Here is a 22,293-nt window from a genome sequence, read left to right as displayed (position 1 = left end):
CAATTAGCAGGATTTGAATTAATTACACTAAAAGTAGTATTCATTTATATGTATATAGATGAATAGCACAAAAAGAAACATAACTGCTATTAAATGTATAAATGAAAGGTTGTGTGTGTTTAAAGATAGATATGTATGTAGTTAAGGCATCTAGCTAGTAAGTAGTTTTTATTTAATTCTATAAACTCAAACATGTGACTTCTCCTCACACATACTCGAAGTTAGTTTTACTATTTACTCGTATCTTATTTAACCACACTTGTATGAACATATAGATTCTTACCCTGTCCCAGTCATTTCTGGTGTGTAACTTAAGAGATTTTAAAGAAATTTGTCTTTTATTTACTTTAGGAAAAGAAGAAGAAAAACAAAAAAAGAACCAAATCTTTGCACAAATGTAACCAATTTTAGACAGAAAACTACAATAATGATTATCAACATACTTTCAGTAAAGATTCATATGAATATGTATGCGTGACAAAAACACTCGAGAAAAAAATGGTACACCCTAGACTATAGACTACACTACAGACTATACTAAAGACTAGACTATAGACTAGACTATAGACTAGACTATAGACTAGACTATAGACTAGACTATAGACTAGACTATAGACTAGACTATAGACTAGACTATAGACTAGACTATATAGACTAGACTATAGACTAGACTATAGACTAGACTATAGACTAGACTATAAACTAGACTATAAATTACTCTAGACTATGTAACATACTTTAGACTATATTATGGACTATACATTTAAATTTCAAAAATTATTAACATTTTCCTTCAACTGTAAACTTCTATAAGCTGTTAAAGGTAAAAGTTTTTATTTTCAAACCAATTTTTCTATTTACTTTTACTAAAAAAAAATACCAACACTCAAACTTTTCATTGCAAAAAAGCAACCGGAGTAAATTTTACTCCAAAAAGTATAAAAAACATAAACCCAAAAAGACACAGTATTAAAAATCTAAAGGTTTATCTATAAGAAAACAATTATCACAAATTGTCTTAAGCAAGGAGTCAGTCAGTCGTCAACAGATGAACAGTAAGAAGTTTGCTAAAGGAAAAGGCAAATTTTAGCACAGGTGTTTGAATTCCGGCAAAAGGAATTAAATGAAAACAAGAAGTAAAACTTATATCACAAAAAAAACTTGTTCATATTTAAGTTAGATATTTTAAGTAATTGATAGAAATATTTGAAAACAAATAAAATATTTATAGAATACAAAACAAAGTAAAATTAAATCACAAATTAAAAACTTTAAAAAGCAACAGTTCAAACAAACAAACAAAAAACGATTGAAAGGAAGTTTTTCCCTTCTTATGACACTTAGCAAAACCTTCTTTGTCCTGAGAGATTTTTTTTTATTTTTTTTTTATATATCTTTATTTTTTTGCTAAATACATGATAGATAAATACATGGCAAATCAAACATCACGTAGAAAATCACTTAACTTTCTACTGATTATACCTACAAATACAATACAATGGGGAGTTAACATTTGCCACAAAAGCAGCAACAAAAAAATAAAAAAGCTCCACAGCAGCCTTTTCGGTTTCCTTTATTGTGGCTGCCATGGCACTTTGAACACACGCAAATCGTGTGCGTACAAATCAATTGTTAACGTTTGTCTGTTGTCGTTTTTTTAACACAAAATTTATTGAAAATAAAATTGTAAAAAATATACAACGTCCTGTTGCCATTTACAACAAATTCCAAACGAGTAAAATGTGTAGCGTGCCAGGCATCACAAATGAGAGTGTATGAACGTATTGAGGTCATTGATACACATCGTTTTATTATTTGAAAGACTTTCGTGTAACTCCCCCTGTTGAAGGGGGCAGATTTCAATTGTATCTGTATTTTTTTTTTTTTTTTCATTTGCTCTGTTGTTGTTTGGGAAATATCAGTGGTCAATTGGTTGTTATTGCAACAATAGGTTGTTTTAGTTAGGACACGTGCGGTAATTTTGATTTTATTTCTTTCAATTCATTTTTTTACCCATGTTGTCTTTTTTAGCTAAGGAAAATTTTTCATTGCCTAGTTAAGGGGGCAATTTTTTTGTTTTTCTTTGGAGTTTTTTAAGGTTTTTTTAAGTATTGTTGTTTTTTTTCTTTCTCCTTGTAATATGATTAGTTGTCATTTGTAAATGGTTTGTTATCAATTTTCAAGATGATTGAATTAAGTGATTTATTTGTGGCATGTGGCTTGTTTATGAAAACATTTGTTATTTGTACTATAATCATAATGAATAGATATGTATGAAGAATATTAAAAGTATAATCAAAAATGTATTAATAAAGAATGTTAGTTCAAAGGTGGACTTATGAAAAATTAGTGCTTAGTTTTGGGAATAATCAAAAATGCAGGTTATTAGCTAAGAATTGTAATTTAAAGGGAGAAGTAGGTATATATGTCAATTGTCTGAAATAAATGAGCCTTTCATTCTACAGAAAAAAAATAAAACAATGATCATTCAATGCAATTTAATTGGAACTGAACTAGATGATATTATACTCGATAAACTGTTCAATAGTATATAGACTAGAGTGTAGACTTGACTATAGACAAGACTGAGAACTAGACTTCAGAGTAAACTATAAAAACTGAAGTCAAAAGTACAGGAGATGAACTAACTAGACAATAAACTACAATATGGACTAGATTATGTACTAGACTTAACAATATTCTATAGACCAGAATAAACTAAAGCTTAGACCAAAAACTGCGCTATAGACTAGACTATAGACTAGACTATAGACTAGACTATAGAATAGACTATAGAATAAACTATAGACTAGACTATGGAATAGACTATAGACTAGACTATAGACTAGACTATAGAATAGACTATAGACTAGACTATAAACTAGACTATAAACTAGACTATAGACTAGACTATAGACTAGACTATAGACTAGACTATAGACTAGACTATAGACTAGACTATAGACTAGACTATAGACTAGATTATAGACTAGACTATAACATAATTTAGCTTTTTAACATCTTTGTAAATCGATGTTTTCAATTATTTTTCTAAATATTCTATTTGCATTCTAATTAACCGCATTCAATTTAAGTCTTTTAAATGACCATTTATGTATATTTTTATCGTTATTCCAAAAAAAAATACCAAACATTTCAAATTATGAAAAACATTTACTTGCCACTACTGCAAACAACCTGTTACTTTAATTGACATTAAATTTAATGCTGATGAAAGCTAATGTCATTAAAAAACACATACACATACACACACTCAGTATCAAACAACAAACAAAAAATCCTTCAACACATTTTGTAGGGTTAGAAGGAAAACTAAGAGAAGGAGTAGTAAATTTTTATACTATAAAACAAATGATGACACAATAAGGCTGTTGTCATTTCTATTAATAATATTATACAGGAAAATTAAGCAAAAAAATATAGAATTTTTTTCAAATAATCTTTTAGCACAGGTTGTGTGGGTAAAGAATGAAAAAAAAACAACGAACACATGAGCCGCAAAATATGCTATACAAAAAATATCATTAAATTGCAGTGGCAAACCAAAGAATTTACATGCAAATAAGGTATAAATACAAACATGTATTTTATATTTTACACAAATGTACACATACAAACAAAAAGTGGTAATTGTGTGTATGTGTGTGTGTGTTAGAGAAAAAAGGAAGACTCTTATGCTTGGCTTGTTTCTAGGATTTTTTTGGCGGTATTATTTTTGAAACTCTGTGTGTTGTAGGTGTAAAATGATGTTAAGTTTAGTGGCAAACTATAGTCAAGTATTTTTGTAAAAATCAATATCAAAAGAGAAAAAAACTAACAACAAAAACTAATGTTATACAACACTGTTGTTTTCATTTAAGAAAAACCCACCAACAAAAAGGAAGAAAAATTATTTTGTCTTGTCTTTTACGTTTAAAACATTGGTTGCAAAATTGCTGTTGTGTTGTTTTTGCTGTGTAGTTGAATGTAGTTGCATATTTAATGTTGCATATGTTAAGGCGCAAAATGAAATTTAAATCTGACACTGTTTGTTATACGAACATATGTTGTGGAGGAAAAATTAACGGTCTTTCGAATATACATGTAGACAATAACAAAAAAACCTTGTAGTATGCAAAAATGTATCAGTAAGTTTTTGAATTCTCTAAAATAAGAGTATGTATTTTCTTTTAACAGTTTTTCAATGTTTTTGCCAGCAACTTTTGTAATTGCGGTGAAATTTTATAACACTTGCTTGTTCAAATGTTCGCGAAAATATTCATAAAGATAATTTCATATTTTCTGTTGGGTTTAAGAGGAAAGGAGAACATTCAACATATGAGTTTGTTAGCTAAGAGTTTTTAGTGTTTGGTCACGAAAATTGAAAATTACTTTTTACTAAATCTTTGTTTTCTTCCCTCACTTGTGCTCGAATATGGCCGTCTTAAATACAGCGGCTGTAATAACATTTTCCAGCAAAAGGTTATTAAAATAATTTTTGAGGGCATAATTTAGCTGTTGATAGTTAGACTTGTTAGACGGCAGCACCAAATGTGTGTGCTTGGTGTATGAGTATTTTGTTTTTGAAGTACTTGTTAAAAAAAAACATAAAATAATTTAGCTAAATAATATTGAGTTTTAATTAGAAATTGTAGACTTTGAAGATTTTTATATATTTCTACGTGAAATAGTAAAAAGATACTATTTTTAAAGTTTAAATGGGAAAGTTTAATATGAAGAGAAATATTAGAAGAATTTTATTTGGCACTAGACATCGGAACACTTTATGATCTAGACGTTATTGTTTGACGAAGACAATACGATAGATTGAATTTAGATTAAGCATTTAGATAAGTCAACACACTAGAAGATAGACTTGGAAATAAAGCAATATGTATGAAAAACCAATAAAGACTTGTCAAAACACTACTCTGATGGAAAATGACGTTTTAATATTATGCACACTTGGTACCACACTGACACCAAAGTGTTTATAATATTTCAATAACATCTCTTGTCAAAGTATGTACAGATATTTGCCAAATCAACAATAAAAATATAAAATACACAACGTTATAAAATTCAATAAAATAACAATTTCTTACCAAAGTGGAAACGCTATGTTGTCAAACAGAACGTAGCGTTATCGAAATGACAACGATAGTTGTCTAATTCACAACGATGTATTGCTTGAATGATATAAAGCGTAATCGAAATGACTGTAATACTTTGTTGCAATGACCACGATGCCTTGTTGCAATAACAACGATGCGTTGTTGCAAAATTACAACGGTGTTTGTCAAAATGATAACCAGGTGTTATTGAAAATGTTGTCTAAATGTTAACAAACTGGGTTTTTTCCCTCTATATAGTCGATAGACCAATACACTAGATTATAAAGCCAATAGAATAAACGATGGACTAGACAAGTGACCATTTAATAGATTAACATATAGACTATGCAATAAACTAGACGAGGATCCACTTCATAACTAAACGATAAACTAAGCCTCTAAAGAGATTTTATTCTGGCAAATAAGCCGCTATTCGGGACTTAAATTTAGCCTAAAATATGTCTCATGTATGTCAACATGGTAAAACCTTAAACACAAACTTTTTTTAAACAAAAAAATTTTTAAATTTCCCAAAAAAAATCCTTATGTATTATTGTCATAAATCACTTGTTGTAACCATAAATAAGTGGATTTGTCAATAATAGGGTATTGAGTTGAGAGAAAACATAATAAAAAAAACATACAATATGAGCAACTAAAAGTATGCTTCAATAAATATATGATTTTTTTTTAATATTTCATACACATACGAAATATGTGGAAAATTCTAAAGATGATCCAATAAAGTGCTTAAGAGTTCATTTTATGTTTAAATAAAGAATGAACAGTAATATAAGAAACTAAATAAAAGAATAATAATACAAAAAATCATAACATACTTAAAGGGATATATATATGTGAGATAATGAGGGTTTGACAAGCAGTCGTGAGTAAAGAAAGAGCACAAAACTTGAATAGCGTACTTTAAATTAAAGAATTCTGATACCAACTTTTAGTTGTTTTATAGAAGTAATTGAACATCATTTTACTTGTATATTTCTCTCGAATGCTATAATTTTCTTTCCATCTATTTATTTTTTTTTTTTGCAAAAGTACAAGTTTGATTTCTTAAAATAAATACAAGCAAAAGTATTGCATACTTTTTGTTGCCACTTCACATGTATGTAAGTGTATAAGCACAAATGAAAATAAATGTTTTGATGGTTAACGAAATGCAATGCATGATTTATAGACTCCTTAACGAAATGAACAAAAAAGAAGGGGAAAGGAGTGTTAAGCATACAGTCAAAGACTAAGGTATTGAATATTAGTAGATAAACAACAAAGTATGCGTTTGAAATGTACTATGTATGTGTTTGACATTTGCCAGTTTTATAATACGTGAAAATATTTCAAGTGTGTCTGCTAGAAATTATTTTTATTTTTCTCCCCCCTTTACTTATACTCACACAACTTACATTTATAAAATATATAAGATATTCAAGTATCAAATTGTAGAAAAGATGAAAAAAAACAATACATACATATTTCCGAAATAACAAAAATGATTTATATGAAATTTTTACATTTGTTAAAAGCAGCTCTGTGAAAGTCGAAAGATGGAAAAAAAGAGATATGCATGACAAATTGTGTTACCGTTGAAAAAAAAAAGAATGCTAGAAGGAAGTAAATATTATAAAGACAGCCTGTATGTATGCTATACGTAGCATAAAATATATATTGAACGCTAATGCGCGTTTGGTTATCAGTGTATGTATATTATACAGTTAAGTATTTATGTTAAAGAAGTGTGAGTTTGAGTGAGTGTAATACTTTTAAATATGATAGTTAAAGGTATTTCATGTGTATATCATCTGCCAGCCAAACAGCAGCACATGTGTAAGTTTTACATTTGGTATTTTAATAAGCTCTTCTAAACTGAAGAATAAAAAAATTGCCTGAATTCTTTAACTTCGTTCCTTAGCCTGTATGTGAGTTGATTAGTAAGATATTGTATAAAATATGTAGATATCTACTTTATTTTGCAATGATTTATGTTTGAGTATTTTTTCAAACTTAAAATAACATGTCATTAATGTAACAGGATCTGTTTAGAAAGTGTTAAAGGAGGGCGGGTTTGATAGACATACATTTGAATGTATATAAAACGATTTTGTTGTAAAAAATCTTAGAGATATGCAATGTTCAAGAAGTTTTCTTGTTATAAAAGTACTAGATAATGTTCTCTTTTAAAAAAAATACAAGTTTCATTAACTAAACTTAGTGAGCATTTAGGATGAGGATCCTTTTTTTGCCTCTGACCATTTTTGCTATTAAGATCCGAATCTAAGTGTAAAATTTTCCAAAAAGAAAACTTGTTACTTGTTGATCAACGTTTTCTTTACATCTGAACAATTAGATTAGATTAGTCTTATCGAAGACAGAAATGATCAATGATCATCACCACTTGCTTTGATCTTGAGATGCATCACTAATCACATGAGACTTGCTCGTTTGTTGCAGTTATAATTTATATAAAATTCGAAGGATATTTGTAGAAGACATCTAGTTTAAGGCTACATGAAAAGCACTTGTTATAAGGACCATTGTGATATATTAAAATTATTCCATTTGGTCTGACATGGTTCCAACTATACGCTTTAACAAATTTCATTCCAAAGCCAAAAGAGTCAAGGTCCTTTGTCACAGAAGATCGCATTAAAAGGGCATTAGATCATCTAATGGAGACAAAGAGTTTATAGAACATTTATTAGGAAATATAAATGTAAAGTAAAATTCCATCGTCTTGGATAACAGAGTATTGAAAATAGTCTTCTCTTGTTCACATAGATATCAAGCTCTTTGTAGAAAATGCCCTAAAATTTGTATCCGCAACAGTTGTTTAACCATTCTAAGTAAATTTAGATCGTCTCGTCTTGAAAGAGGTGATGTCTTGTTGGTATTCTGTTTCGGAAGGTATTCTAGAAGATAAAATGATAGATGTTGGAACCATTCTTAAACCAGAATGATAATCAAATTCAAGCTCCAAATAAAATCCTTTACAAAGATCCTTAAGACTCCAACCAAGATTTTTAAGTTCATCTAGTTCTAATAGAGCTCTTAGTTATATAACTTTCCGTTATTAATTCCTCCATTACTAATATTTAAAAATTCCTGATAAACTTCAAATAAAAAAATTATCCAAGAAAAAAATTAAATTATATTCTACTCCTGCCATTAGTTTTAATAGTCCCTTTGGCTCTATTTATGTAATACTTCTTCGTTTTTAATGTTTTTTTTTTTGCCAGACTTACAGCAATTGTCTTAAACCAATTTTTTCTTATATAAACAACAATTTTTTTACGTATTTTTATGTTAAAATCTAAGGAAATATTGTTTTATGTGCCACCTTTTTATCTACACCCACCTCCCCCCTCCGCGAAAGAAGATGCAATGACAAGCTAAAAGTAAACATCTTATGGCTCATCGCCCAATTTGTTTAGAAAAACATTTATATTTTTTCTATTTTTTTCAACATTGCCTCAGAATTTATCAAAATTTCTAAAAGAACACAGGGGGATGGATGAAAACAAATCAACAATTTGAAAAATTGTTACATTAGCGAGGCCCACTTAACAACTTTTAATACACACATACACAAGGGCTGGGATGTTTAGGCAGTCAGGTTAGACAAGGAGGCTGTGTGGGCTGTCAGTATAGCTCTTGTCTACCTGTAGTTTACATTAGTAAAATAAGTGATTAATTTTTACGCCTAAAATATGCAAAATACTCAATGATGTAAACATGAAAACATTGGCAGAAGTTCTATACGTTATGTTTGTTTGTATGTAAAACTGAAGAAGTTCATTTAGTTATTGTGCCTTTTAGCTGGAACTTAACAAACTAAACTTGTCCGTTGGGATTTGAAAAACAGGAAAAATATATAAAAACATTTTATACTTTTTTTTGTTATTTTTCCAAGGAAAGTTTTTAATTTTTTTCGCTTTTTTAAGGAAATGAAATATTTTATAACATAATAATAATAATTTTTTTGCTTTTGAATATTTGATAAATTTATATACGTCGTTTGCCAAAAGCCTTGAAGGTAAATTGATTACGGGTGGTCATTTTTAAGGGTGGGTAAGCGAAGAACGAATAAGTACTGTTAATACAATTGCTGAGTGTATAAGAGTCCTGCTAATGTAGGAAAATCAAGCAGATGTCATTAGAAATATTTTCCGTTTTTTTTTTGTTTTGATCATCTGCTTCATCATATACTTTATGTTGAGTAAACAAAACCAATTTTTTTATTTTGTTTAATTTTAGAAAAAAATATCCTTGGAATTTTTGTATTAAATTTAGAATTGAAGAAAAAAGAAAAATAATTGTCAAATGCTTATTAGTCACCTGAGGGTCAAGTGGATTTTTTAGAAGTTTTGTTTTTTCGTTAAGTAAATAGGGGTAGTTACTTTTAAAAGAAATTTAATTAGAAATTAATATTTTTTCACTTTTTTTATATTAAACCTATATATTTAGCTCTTTAAGGTATGCTATGTTTGCATAAGCCTTGAGGTTAGGCTACAGTTTTAGTACGACACAAAATATTTAGTATTTGAAATTGATAGGTTGCTAATATTTCAAAAGGAATATCATTCTAATAGCTCACTATTCTTTTTGACAAACGTATACATAAAAATTTAACTGGCCTAAAAATATGCTGCTGTTTATAAAGCTTAACTAAAACGTGGCTTTAAGCCCTAAAAAATAGTTCTAGTTCACATCTAAATAGGGACTTTAAGCTTCAAAAAACACTTTACATTTTATTTGTTTTTTTAGATTTAACAACTCTCCTAAAAGTAGACAACACTTTTTACAAAAGACGTTTATCTAAGGCTTAGTTAAAGTTAATTAAAACCTGTCTTTTGTACTTTTTTTAATTCTCTTTACTTTTATTATGATAAATACAATTTCAACATATATTCCCGTTTATTATGACACGTTTGAATAACAGCCAAAAGCTACAATAACAACAACAAAAACGAAGTAATTTTTGACTTGTGTGATTTTGTTTTATTTGCTGCTAATTTTTCATTGGATGCCACATCATAAACCAAAGCAACCAAGTAGAATACTCAACACCTTTAACCAAACAAAATATATGTGGCAAATGAAGAAAAAAACACGGCAACAGTGATGACGACAACTGTTGGTGGCAGAACTGAACAAGGAAATGTTAAAGATTGTGCTTAAAAAAAAAGAACAGGTTTGAGGTTATAAATTTTATTTCTAGCACAAATCACACGTATAAAACAAAATCCGTTTCCGTGGAAATTTTGTTTTCTACACATAAGTATGTTTGTATGTATATGTGCTAGCCAACCAACGCAAATGTAAGATGTCATCAACAGTTAACTAAAGAAATGCATCATGCATAATATACCGTTGATAATTTGTTATATACGATTATATACACTCTCTCTCTCTCTCAACCACACATTTATTTGCACAATCACACACACACACCCACTAATACAAAAAAATTTATATAATTTTTTAAATTACTTCATTTTATTTTTTTTTTACTTTTATACTTAACATTTTGTTTGGCATTTTAAAAATATAAATTTTAGCTTTTATTTTTACTGATATCACTACCTACATACAAACGTACTTGTAAATACAGTTGTGTTCATAAGATGACTTCCATTTGAATGTGTGGACGTGACATATTTAAATGAATTTGTTTAAGGATTTGAAATAAACACACAAATCATATTTTGCAAAAAAAAAAGTAATATTGTTTTAATGTTTGTAAGTGTAGGAATATTTTTTTATTTTCAAAATCATATGTAAAGCTTTATTTGTTAACAACCATATAAGTTCAAATTATATTCGTAGAATATAAAACGATTTATATAAATTTGAAATAATTTAAATGAAAAATTTATAAGGATTTTCTAATACATATAAAGCAGTTTCGAGAAAAGAAGAATCAAAGAAAAAAATTTACAATATCATAACAAAGTCAAATATCCTTAAAGTATACAACAATTTTTAAAATTTTGTGTTCCAGTTATGTTGTAGTTCTGTTTTAGTTCTGTTCTAGTTCTTTTCTAGTTCAGTTCTAGTTCTGTTCTAGTTCTGTTCTAGTTCTGTTCTAGTTCTATTCTAGTTCTGTTCTAGTTCTGTTCTAGTTCTGTTCTAGTTCTGTTCTAGTTCTGATCTAGTTCTGTTCTAGTTCTGTTCTAGTTCTGTTCTAGTTCTGTTCTAGTTCTGTTCTAGTTCTGTTCTAGTTCTGTTATAGTTCTGTTCTAGTCCAGTTATGTTGTAGTTCTGTTTTAGTTCTGTTCTAGTTCTGTTCTAGTTCTGATCTAGTTTTATTCTAGTTCTGTTCTAGTTCTGTTCTAGTTCTGTTCTAGTTCTGTTCTAGTTCTGTTCTAGTTCTGTTCTAGTTCTGTTCTAGTTCTGTTCTAGTTCTGTTCTAGTTCTGTTCTAGTTCTGTTCTAGTTCTGTTCTAGTTCTGTTCTAGTTCTGTTCTAGTTCTGTTCTAGTTCTGTTCTAGTTCTGTTCTAGTTCTGTTCTAGTTCTGTTCTAGTTCTGTTCTAGTTCTGTTCTAGTTCTGTTCTAGTTCTGTTCTAGTTCTGTTCTAGTTCTGTTCTAGTTCTGTTCTAGTTCTGTTCTAGTTCTGTTCTAGTTCTGTTCTAGTTCTGTTCTATTCTAGTTCTGTTTTAGCTCAGTTCTAGTTATGTTTTAGTAATGTTTTAGTAATGTTCTAGTTATGTCCTATTCTAGTTCTGTTCTATTCTAGTTCTGTTTTAGCTCAGTTCTAGTTATGTTTTAGTAATGTTCTAGTTATGTCCTAGTTCTGTTCTAGTTCTGTTCAAGTTCTATTCTAGTTCTGTTCTAGTTCAGTTCTATCCCAAAAGTATGCTGTAAATTTTCATTAAACATATGACATTCGAAGTATGCTCAATTTTTACTTAAACAACCTAAAAGTAGGCCATGATATCTATAAAAATTCCTTTAAAAAATGTGTTATTATCGCTGAATTAAAACCCTTAGTTATTTATTTCTATTTAGTCGATTTAATTTTTATTTTACAAAAATATCTTGTATGTATTTGAAAGTAATTTCTCACAAAAAAAAAGATTGTTAAATTGTTTGTAATTTTTATTCATTCACGCGGCTTATGCCGCTGCCACCAAATACAATTCATTTGAACATTTTCGCGAATTACATGAAACGTATGTTAAAAAATATTTTTTGCGTTAAACCGCGTAGGCGTAGATATTTTTATGCAAAATTTTTTTTTTCGTAAACAAATTTATATTTGGAAAAAATTAGGTTTTCGTTGCCATTCCCCAGAGGCGGATTTTTCAAACATTGACATCATCAGTCTATATGAAAAGTTGTATGTTTTTTTTTAATGTTTAAGAACTGTCTCACACATATATGTATATTTGCATGTGTGTGTATTTAAGCTGGGAAAATGTTTGTGAAAAACATTAATATCTTTTAAAATATATAAAAAGCAGCGAAGAGAGGGGGAATTGTATAATTTACCACATTTGACATGTGTATAAGTTCGATATTTGCCTTGTTATGTTATTTATTATGTATGGGAGTGTATGTGTAAGGATGTTTATGCATATGTTTAGAGTAATTTTTTTTATTGTCAAATGTGTTTTTTATACAAACGAAAATTAGTTAAAAAGACAATCAAAGATCAAAAATATTTTGTTCATTTTATTTTGATTGGATAAGTGCGGATAATTTTTGGGAAAAATTATTAGAAAAACGTGCAGATAGAATAGAGAGATAAGTGGTTTAAGAGATAAACAAAAAAATAAGGCATAACAGTGCATGTGTGTGTGTTTAAGGGGTTTTTACATGTCAATATGTTTAGCCTACTTTAAGGCTTTAGAATGAAAAGAAAATTTAAAGTTTTTGCTTTGGGTTTTTATGTTTTCTTATTGAAAGCTTTTATTTTTTGGTAATTATCTTAAATTTGACTTGATTACTTGTAAATTTGTTAGCAAACAATCAATCTATCTATCATCTGTCTTTAAAGTTTTTCATGTAAAAAAAAAACTTTTTCGAAAAACTAAACTTAATTAAAAATCTAAATGCATGTCCTTCTTTGTGCATTTTTAATTATTGGTTTCTAGTAAAAGTTTGCCTTAGCACACAAGTATTTGTTTCATGTTTCTGTTGTTGTGGAGCAGCAGGGTTAGGAAGTGTTACCAATTTGTTATTTAATTGTATTTATATTTATTTTATTTTGTAATTATTCTCTGTTCTTTCTTACTGGTTATTGCTATCACTATTGCCCTGGACATTTGGTTTTTAATATGCACATACAACAAGTCCATACAGCAGACCCTCATATTAAATGCATAGAAATTTTAAGTTTTTCATCTGTAATTTTTTTTATTTTGTGTTGCCAAACCCTCCTTTGCTTTGCTCTTGTGATTTTAAGTATTTAGTTTTATTTTTACTATTGCAGTTTGAAAAGTTTGAAGTTGTTGTTTTGTGTGTGTGAATGTGTGTGAGTAAATGTATTTAGTTTAGAGAAAATTGAAATTGGCATTGACGTTGAAAGGATTTTTGTAATAAATAAATGAATAAAGAGGCCATGAAATAAAAAAATAGAAACAAATCTGGTACGAATTTTGTAGACATAAAGACAAATAGAAAGTGTAAATTGAATGTTGCAGGAAATACTAGAAAATATATCAATATAGTTTTTTTAGCAATTTAAAAAGTACAGCATACTTTGGGGCAGGTTTTAAACTATATTGGAAAAAAGTTAATAGTAGGACTTCAGGACAGACAATTGTTAGCATGGTCCTATAACTAATTAATGTTACATATGGCAAAAACTCAAAGTTTTGAGTCCTAGTATATAAACTTTCTTTACTTTTTGTAATTAACATGTAAATTTGTTGCATATTTTGAGGAGTTTACTCTATTGAGAATAAAAATTCATTGTTGCCTATTTTAAGAATTGAGAAGAATGGTTTTGAAAGCTTTAAGATAAATATCCTTCAAAAAAGTCCTTAATCTTTTCAACCATTTTAAAGTAAATCCATGCAAAACAAATTTATTAAACAATATTTCACAGGATGGCCTTCGGCATATGTGTAACACAAAATCCCTTATATGACACAGTTTTAAAAAGATATTAAAGAAAACTTAAAAATTTATCCAACTAAAATGCATGAAATGTCTCAAACAACAACGACACCCAAAGGATTAGTTTTCCTGGCAAAAGTAAATAAACTTAGACATCTTCCTTTTCAAAAAAGAAACCATGACTAATAATAAGAGACACACACGTTAGAAAAGAAACTCCTACAAAAAAAAAAACACCCACAAATAAAACCACAAAACAACTAACTTAGCAAACAATACACTTGCAAAAACCTCAATACTAACAAATACACTCATGCTTTTCTAACTAGAAAGAACCAAAAACAAAAATTTTGTAAAAAATTTAAACAATTTTTTATTTATAAAAACCATAAATCAATTGGACACGCCACAATGCAAATCTATTTTTAAATGCGAAATAATACGCAGCGATCTAGAAAAAAATTCATACCAAAAAAACAACCCTTAAGTTTAAACATATATATGAAACTAGATATTGATACCTTTTTTTTAAATGCAAAAAATAACTTTTTACACAAAAAAGCCACGCGGGAAAATTTTAAAAAGTCATCTTTTAGAATAGACCAAAAAAATCAGCATAAAAACGCCGCAGGGTTCTCAGGCAATAAAAATGTAACATGCATACGTAACAAAAGCAATAAAAATTATGTTGTTTTTTTCTGACTTTGAAAATGAAATTTTTCCTTAAAAAAACGTAACGAGCATAATATAGAAATTTACATCATATGGGAAATAAATTTTGTATAAATTTTATAGATGAAGAAAAAAATAAAACAACATCTAGTCTTTTTATAGATAAATTTATTTGGTTTGTAGGTAAATGTTAAAAAAATAACTATAAAATAAAAATTTATAAAAAAAACGAAAAAGGATAAAAGTTTAAAGTTAACTTAAGTAGACTTAGGGAAACTACTATAAACTTAATACTATAAAGTTTGATATTAATATATAATGAGGAACAGCTTAATCGAAATTCATTTTTCTTTAAGGATCTAGGATCTAATTAAATTTATATGTCAGAGGAGTATAGACAGAGAGAGCTCTCAAATGATGTTTTATGTACATAAACTCTGACATGTATAAAATAACCAAGAGCTCGGGTGTCAAGTTACAAAGATACTTTTTTGAAGTATGTTTTGTCTAAATCCTTGGACATTGCTTGGAGCACTAAGCGGTTTAGTTTAAATGTTGACCAGCTTCAGTCATATCCATTAAATATTGCAGTTATCCATTATCCATTGAGTATTGCAGTTATAGTCCTCGAAATCTCTTTAGCAGGTTTAAAAGTCCATTTTTGAAGAATATAGAGGGAGAAAATTCTAATTTTATCTTTGCATTCCTTAGACTCTTTCTTCATCTCGGATGCTAAGGATCATGGTTTTGTTCCCTCTTTTCTTTTATCTATTAAAAGAAATCACAGTGAGATCAGCTTTGGATTCCTCGAAACTCTAACAATCTTGTGATATCCTTTTAATCCAAAATGAATTTAAGGATCTTAATTAGTTCACACAGTTGAATCTTTATTAGTTCATCTTGTTCAGACTTTAAGCATTCTTTAGACTATTTCTTCATCTCGGATGAATAAGGATCATAGTTTTGTTCCCTCTTTTCTTTTCTCTATTAAAAGAAATCACATTGAGATCAGCTTTGGATTCATCGAAACTCTAACAATCTTGTGATATCCTTTTAATCTAGAGATCCAAAATGAATTTAAGGATCTAAATTAGTTCACACAGTTGAATCTTAATTAGTTCATCCAGTTCAGACTTTAAGCATCCTTGATAACGAGATAGTGAGAACTCCCATATAATAAAATCTTCTGAATGCATTTCTCAACTTATGATCCTTCCAAGAAGTATACATTTTTTCTTTTTATTTCATTTTACCACATGTTGATGTAGGAAATATCTCATCACTCTACTTGAGAATAGAGATGTTTTAATATTTTTTTCTTTTTATTTCATTTTACGCGCATTTAGATGTAGGGAAAACGTCTTCCCTTTATGTATAACCCTTAGACCCTTCCAGTAGTTGCCTAAATCCTTCTTTCTTTTCATTTTAGTTTTAAGACTATCTTCCAAAAACTCCAGCCATTGTTTTGTCTACACTTAAACATCTTCTACTTAAACACTTGATGTAGGGTCCTGTACAGCACAGTATGAGATTTACTCCCACCATACGCTTAACTTAAAACGATCAGTGGTCGGTTTGTGGTAAACCACTGTTAAGCTTAAAATACTATAAAAAGCATAACTCACACATACGTTTTTCTTTAGATTGAAATAAAAAAAGAAGTAAATAGTATAATAAACTGTCTTAAAGAACAAACGAAAAGCATATTTATGTATTCCATTTACATACATACAAACCAACAGGACATGTATGCATACACGCACACTTAAACAAATAATGTAAATCCTTATGAATACCAAAAACAAATCCTTTTTTATTTGCTTAAGCCAACAAATCAAGTATGAAAAAAAACAACTTTTTAACACTTTCTTGTGAGTTTTTTCTTTTCTATGCTTTAGATTATTACACAAAGGAATCAAATAAAAAAATAAGAAAAAAAGCAATAGAAGCAAAAGTATCCTTTAGAGTAACCCTTCAAATATAGTTCGTCATATGTATAAAAAGTTTCATGTTTTTATAGACAACTTTTTGAGTTGTTTTGTATACAAATCAGATTTTCTTAAATATATTTCTTTATCTTTTGATGAAAAAGCCTATGTTAAGGATTTAGACATGTTTGTAAGATTATATTTATACTTTAAGGGCATTATAGCAAAAAAAATCAAATTTGTGTGCATAATTTTAGGCTTTTTATTGTATTATAAACTGACAATATGTAATGTATTAAGGGAAAATCTTTAACATTGATATGTGTTAAAGATTTTTGATGTGTTTAGAATAAAAAAAAATTAATAGTTTGGGATGAAAGTTAAACTAATATGGTCAGGGCAATTGACAGTTGAAATTTGATACAGAGACTATTTTTTAATAGAAATCTGACAACTGGACATTGTTTAGACAAATGAACATTTAAGAGAGTCTTGAAGTTGTCTTCTTTAAAGAATTCCCTAGTGGTTTTATTTCTGTTTTTTTAACTTTTTTCTTTAAAATTTGTAATTAATTTAATGTTTTTTTTTTTTTTTTTTTGTTGTTCTTATAATCATTTCTAAACAATTAGTTTTTGTTATCAATAAAAATAATATTAATTTCTACAAACATCAAAATCAAATCTCCGAAAAATTTTTATGTTTTGCTGTCAAATGGACACACGCCTACTGCAAACGCTTGTTAAACATTATGTAAGTGAAAAAAGAGGAAAATCGTTACATCACTATGGTATTTTTTTATTCACTTAACGCTTTAAAAAACAAAAAAAAACATGAAAAACACTTAAAAACCTAAAGAAAATTAACAGGAAAACACATCAAAAATTAGAAAGCAAAATGAAAAAAAAAATCAAGTACAAAAAATCGAACCACCTCTTACCCTCAACTTTGTTAATTTTAACGGTTCTATTACCATCAGTCATCGAGCAAAATGGCGATTATTCATAAATCATTAAACACAATTTCAATTTTTTTAACGTTTCTTTCTAAAAAGGCTCGTTTAAAACATTTTTATCGTTATTTTTTGAGGAAAAAAAACACAAACCAAAAAAACGGAAAAACTGTAAATTTATAGAAAAAAATCCTAATGAGCCAAAAAAAAGTTAAAAAGTAAAAAAAAGTAACATTAAAAATCAAAAAAGAAAAGTACCCTGATAAACATTTGTACAATGTTTGTTGTACACAAACCACCACTAACAACCAACACCAAAGACGACTCTCCGACCGTCGCCCAGTGACACCCAGAGCTTAACTTATGCCTCAAAACAATTTGCATACACACCGACAAACTCCCTGCCCATCATTTCACTTGATATTTATTTTTTTATCACAATTTTTATTTTTCTATAATTTTTTGTTCTTTTTTTGTAGCTTTCTATAGCTAAGACATTAAAAATTTTGTTTGATACTTGTTCTGGTCGTTTGATTTCCGCTTCCGTTTGCCGTTGAGATTAAAAAAAATGTTGCTGTTGTTGTTACGTCTATATGCACATTATTATTTTTATTCGCGGTTGTAAAGGAGGCTGTCCAAGTATCTCGTTTTAAGTGTCTATTTCTCAATGTAATTTCTATCGTTTTCGCTTTTTTTCTTGTAATTTTTTTCTTCTGAGGAGGTATCTATCGCGTGCTGTTCGCCCAAACGCGTTTTACATTAAATTAAAAATTCATCTTTAATCAAAAATTATTGTTTGTCCGACAAGTTTTTTTCTTAACATTTTTTTTTCTTATTTTTATATAGAAAAAGATGAAAACGAAATTTGAGAAAATAATCAAAATTAAAATTAGTTTTTGAGAGAAAAATGTACAGTCTTGTGAGAAAAATAGGAAACAAACAACAACTTTTATGTAAACCAAACATGAAGGAACCATGCACCATCAGTATGAACCTCGTTTACAATTTCAATCGTTACTCCACCCTGTAGACCTCTAGTCTATCAGACTATCGAAAAGGCTTTGTACTAGATCTTAGAATAGACTATGGGCAAGGCTTTACCATAGCCTAAATTGTAGGCTAGACCTTAGACTAGACTAAAGACAAGACCATAGACTAGGCAATAGACTAAACTATAGACTAAACCATAGACTAGAATATAGTGTGGACTATAGACTAGACTATAGACTAGACAATAGACTACACTATAGACTAGACTATAGGCTAGACTTTAGACTAGACTATAGACTAGACTATAGATTAGACTATAGACTAGACTATAGACTAGACTATAGACTAGACTATAGACTAGACTATAGACTAGACTATAGACTAGACTATAGACTAGACTATAGACTAGACTATAGACTAGACTATAGACTAGACTATAGACTAGACTATAGACTAGACTATAGACTAGACTATAAACTAGACTATAGACTAGACTATATACTAGACTATAGGCTGGGTTATATACTAGACTATAGACTAGACTATACACTAGACTATATACTAGACTATGGACACAATAGACTAGACTATAGACTAAACTCATTACATGATTATAGACTAAACTATCGACTTAACTATTGACTAGACTATAGACTAGATTAATTTAAATCTTCTAAACCATTTAAGTCTTTCAAACCAACTCATATCATTGACTTCCACGTTTTATTTTCCTTTTCCTTCCCAAAATGTATTTCCCTTAATTTTCTCTCTCCTGTATTTATTATCAATATCCTTTAGACTCCATTCTAAATTGCATTAATTCAATAGATAATAATACAACAAAAAAAAAGGTTTGCATATCATTACACGACAACAACACCAACAAGTAAACAAAACTTAATCTATAGACTCCTTGATACTAAAGTTACCAACTAACTTTCAAGACATGCACATAACTTGCTATAACAACAAAAATGTGGAAAAAGGAAAACTGTTGAGAAAAAATAAATACACGCGACCAAAGTTAAACGACCACCCGTTGATGTTGATTTTTAGCAAGATTCTTGTTGGTGTTGGTTTTTAGTTTTTTCTTTTTTAATTTTCGGCAAAAAAGGCACGAATTTTTATGGTAAAAACAGGCGTTACTGCGGCATTGCGGGTCATCGCGTGAAATAATAACCCTTTTCACGTGTTAACTTTCTATAACAGACTTAAACAGTCGTTCATAGTCCAAAATGAAAAAAAAAATAACAAACAATTGCTATATAAAGAAAACAGGAAACGGATATGAAACAAATGGAGAAAGAAAAAAATGGATCTCTTTTCAAATAAAACAAAAATGTATTAAATTGTTAAACAATTTTTAACAACAAAACCCCTCTCTACTGTTAAAAACAAAAGGCAACCGACCACCCGCCCGCCAGTGTATTTATGGGTTAAATGTTAAAGATACTTCTTTGGTTAGGAATAATGTGAAGCATAATTTAAGGCTGTTAAAACAATAGACGCGATGCTAAAGACAATAAAAGAAAACATGTGTATGCAAATGAATTTGAAAAAGAAATAAAATAAAGAAACAGACAGGAATTGATTAAAATTCGATTGCTTATTCTTTTTTCTTTTGTTCTTACTTTCTTAAATACTCAAGCCAATATAAAACGTCAAAATACTGCGGGTTGGAAAGATAAAGGGTTTATTCTGAAGTTGGGTGGGTGATGGGTGTCTGGTTTGCTGTTAGAGTGTAAAGGATTAAACACGTTTAAAGTCTTTTTTTCTACGACAGTTGCTGCTGCTGTCATTATATTTTTGTTGTTTTTATTTGGCATTTATTACGCTCTCATGGATTTAAACATAATTTTTCTATTATTTTAATTACACCTCTTACTGTTGGGTGTATGTATTAAACTCATGTTGTAGATAAAAAGAATCGAAAACATTTGTTAGCCATGATAATATAGAATTGAAAGAAAATGAATATGCAAAATTATAATTATAGACACAGAGAGAAATTCTATATAAAATTGACTATCAAGAAGACAATAGACTTTGCTTTAAACAAGACTATAGAGTAGACTATAGGCTAGATTATAGACTAGATTATAGATTAGACTATAAACTAGACCATAGACTAGACTATAGACTAGACCATAGACTAGACTATAGACTAGACTATAGATTAGATCAAAGACTAGACTATAGACCAGACTATAGACTAGACTATAGACTAGACTATAGACTAGACTATAGACTAGACTATAGACTAGACTATAGACTAGACTATAGACTAGACTATAGACTAGACTATAGACTAGACTATAGACTAGACTATAGACTAGACTATAGACTAGACTATAGACTAGACTATAGACTAGACTATAGACTAGACTATAGACTAGACTATAGACTAGACTATAGACTAGACTATAGACTAGACTATAGACTAGACTATAGACTAGACTATAGACTAGACTATAGACTAGACTATAGACTAGACTATAGACTAGACTATAGACTAGACTGTAGACTAGACTATAGACTAGACTATAGACTAGACTATAGACTAGACTATAGACTAGACTGTAGACTAGACTAATAGACTAGACTATAGACTAGACTATAGACTAGACTATAGACTAGGCTATAGACTAGACTATAGACTAGACTATAGACTAGACTATAGACTAGACTATAGATTAGACTATAGACTAGACTATAGACTAGACTATAGACTATAGACTATAGACTAGACTATAGACTAGACTATAAACTAGACTATAGACAAGACTATAGACTAGACTATAGACTAGACTATAGACTAGACTATAGACTAGACTATAGACTAGACTATAGACTAGAATATAGACTAGACTATAGACTAGACTATAGACTAGACTATAGACTAGACTATAGACTAGACTATAGACTAGATTATATACTAGACTATAGACTAGACTATAGACTAGACTATAGACTAGACTATAGACTAGACTATAGAGTAGACTATAGACTAGACTATAGACTAGACTATAGACTTGACTGCCTGTTACACTCTAGACTTTACTATAAACTAGACTATAGGCTGGAGATTTAACAAGATATACAAAGTTCTCAAAGTGATTTTAATAAAATTTGGTTATAATAATTATTGAATTTAAAAAAATATTAAAATATTTGAATTTAAAGAAATATTGAAATGTTTTTAATAAAATATTCAATTGTACTTACAAAATATTAACTGCTGCAGATAAGTGCTCCAGAGTAGTTTTAATCCAATATTTTAATCCAACAAGAATATTTGAATAAATTTTTATTAAATTACCTTAAACAACAAGCACTTTTATTTTTATATTTTTAATTGATTTATATTTTTAACACTATTTTATATTTTCACTTTTTATATAAAAAACACTTTTTTAATTTATTAGCTATGATTTTGATTTTTTTACTTTTTCTAGATTTTTATTAAATTGCCCATAATTGCCATATATAGCTTTTTTAATTTCTATTTTATTATTAATTATATATATTTTTTTAAATAATTTTATATCACTTTCTTTTTAACTTT

General features: G+C 28.6%; 1 long non-coding RNA gene across 1 annotated transcript in view; it reads right to left on the bottom strand.

The window, feature by feature from the left end:
* Positions 1 to 22,077, bottom strand: part of LOC124418613 — a 76,295-nt gene extending 54,218 nt beyond the window's left edge. The window contains exon 1 of the long non-coding RNA XR_006940105.1: positions 21,954 to 22,077. This is a non-coding gene — a long non-coding RNA (uncharacterized LOC124418613). The remainder of the gene's footprint in view (positions 1 to 21,953) is intronic.
* Positions 22,078 to 22,293: the final 216 nt, after the last annotated feature.

This window comes from Lucilia cuprina, chromosome 3 (assembly GCF_022045245.1).
Source record: "Lucilia cuprina isolate Lc7/37 chromosome 3, ASM2204524v1, whole genome shotgun sequence".
In the NCBI taxonomy this organism is placed as follows: domain Eukaryota; kingdom Metazoa; phylum Arthropoda; class Insecta; order Diptera; family Calliphoridae; genus Lucilia; species Lucilia cuprina.
Note: the sequence above shows the minus strand (reverse complement) of the source record. Positions and strands in the feature narration are given on the sequence as shown.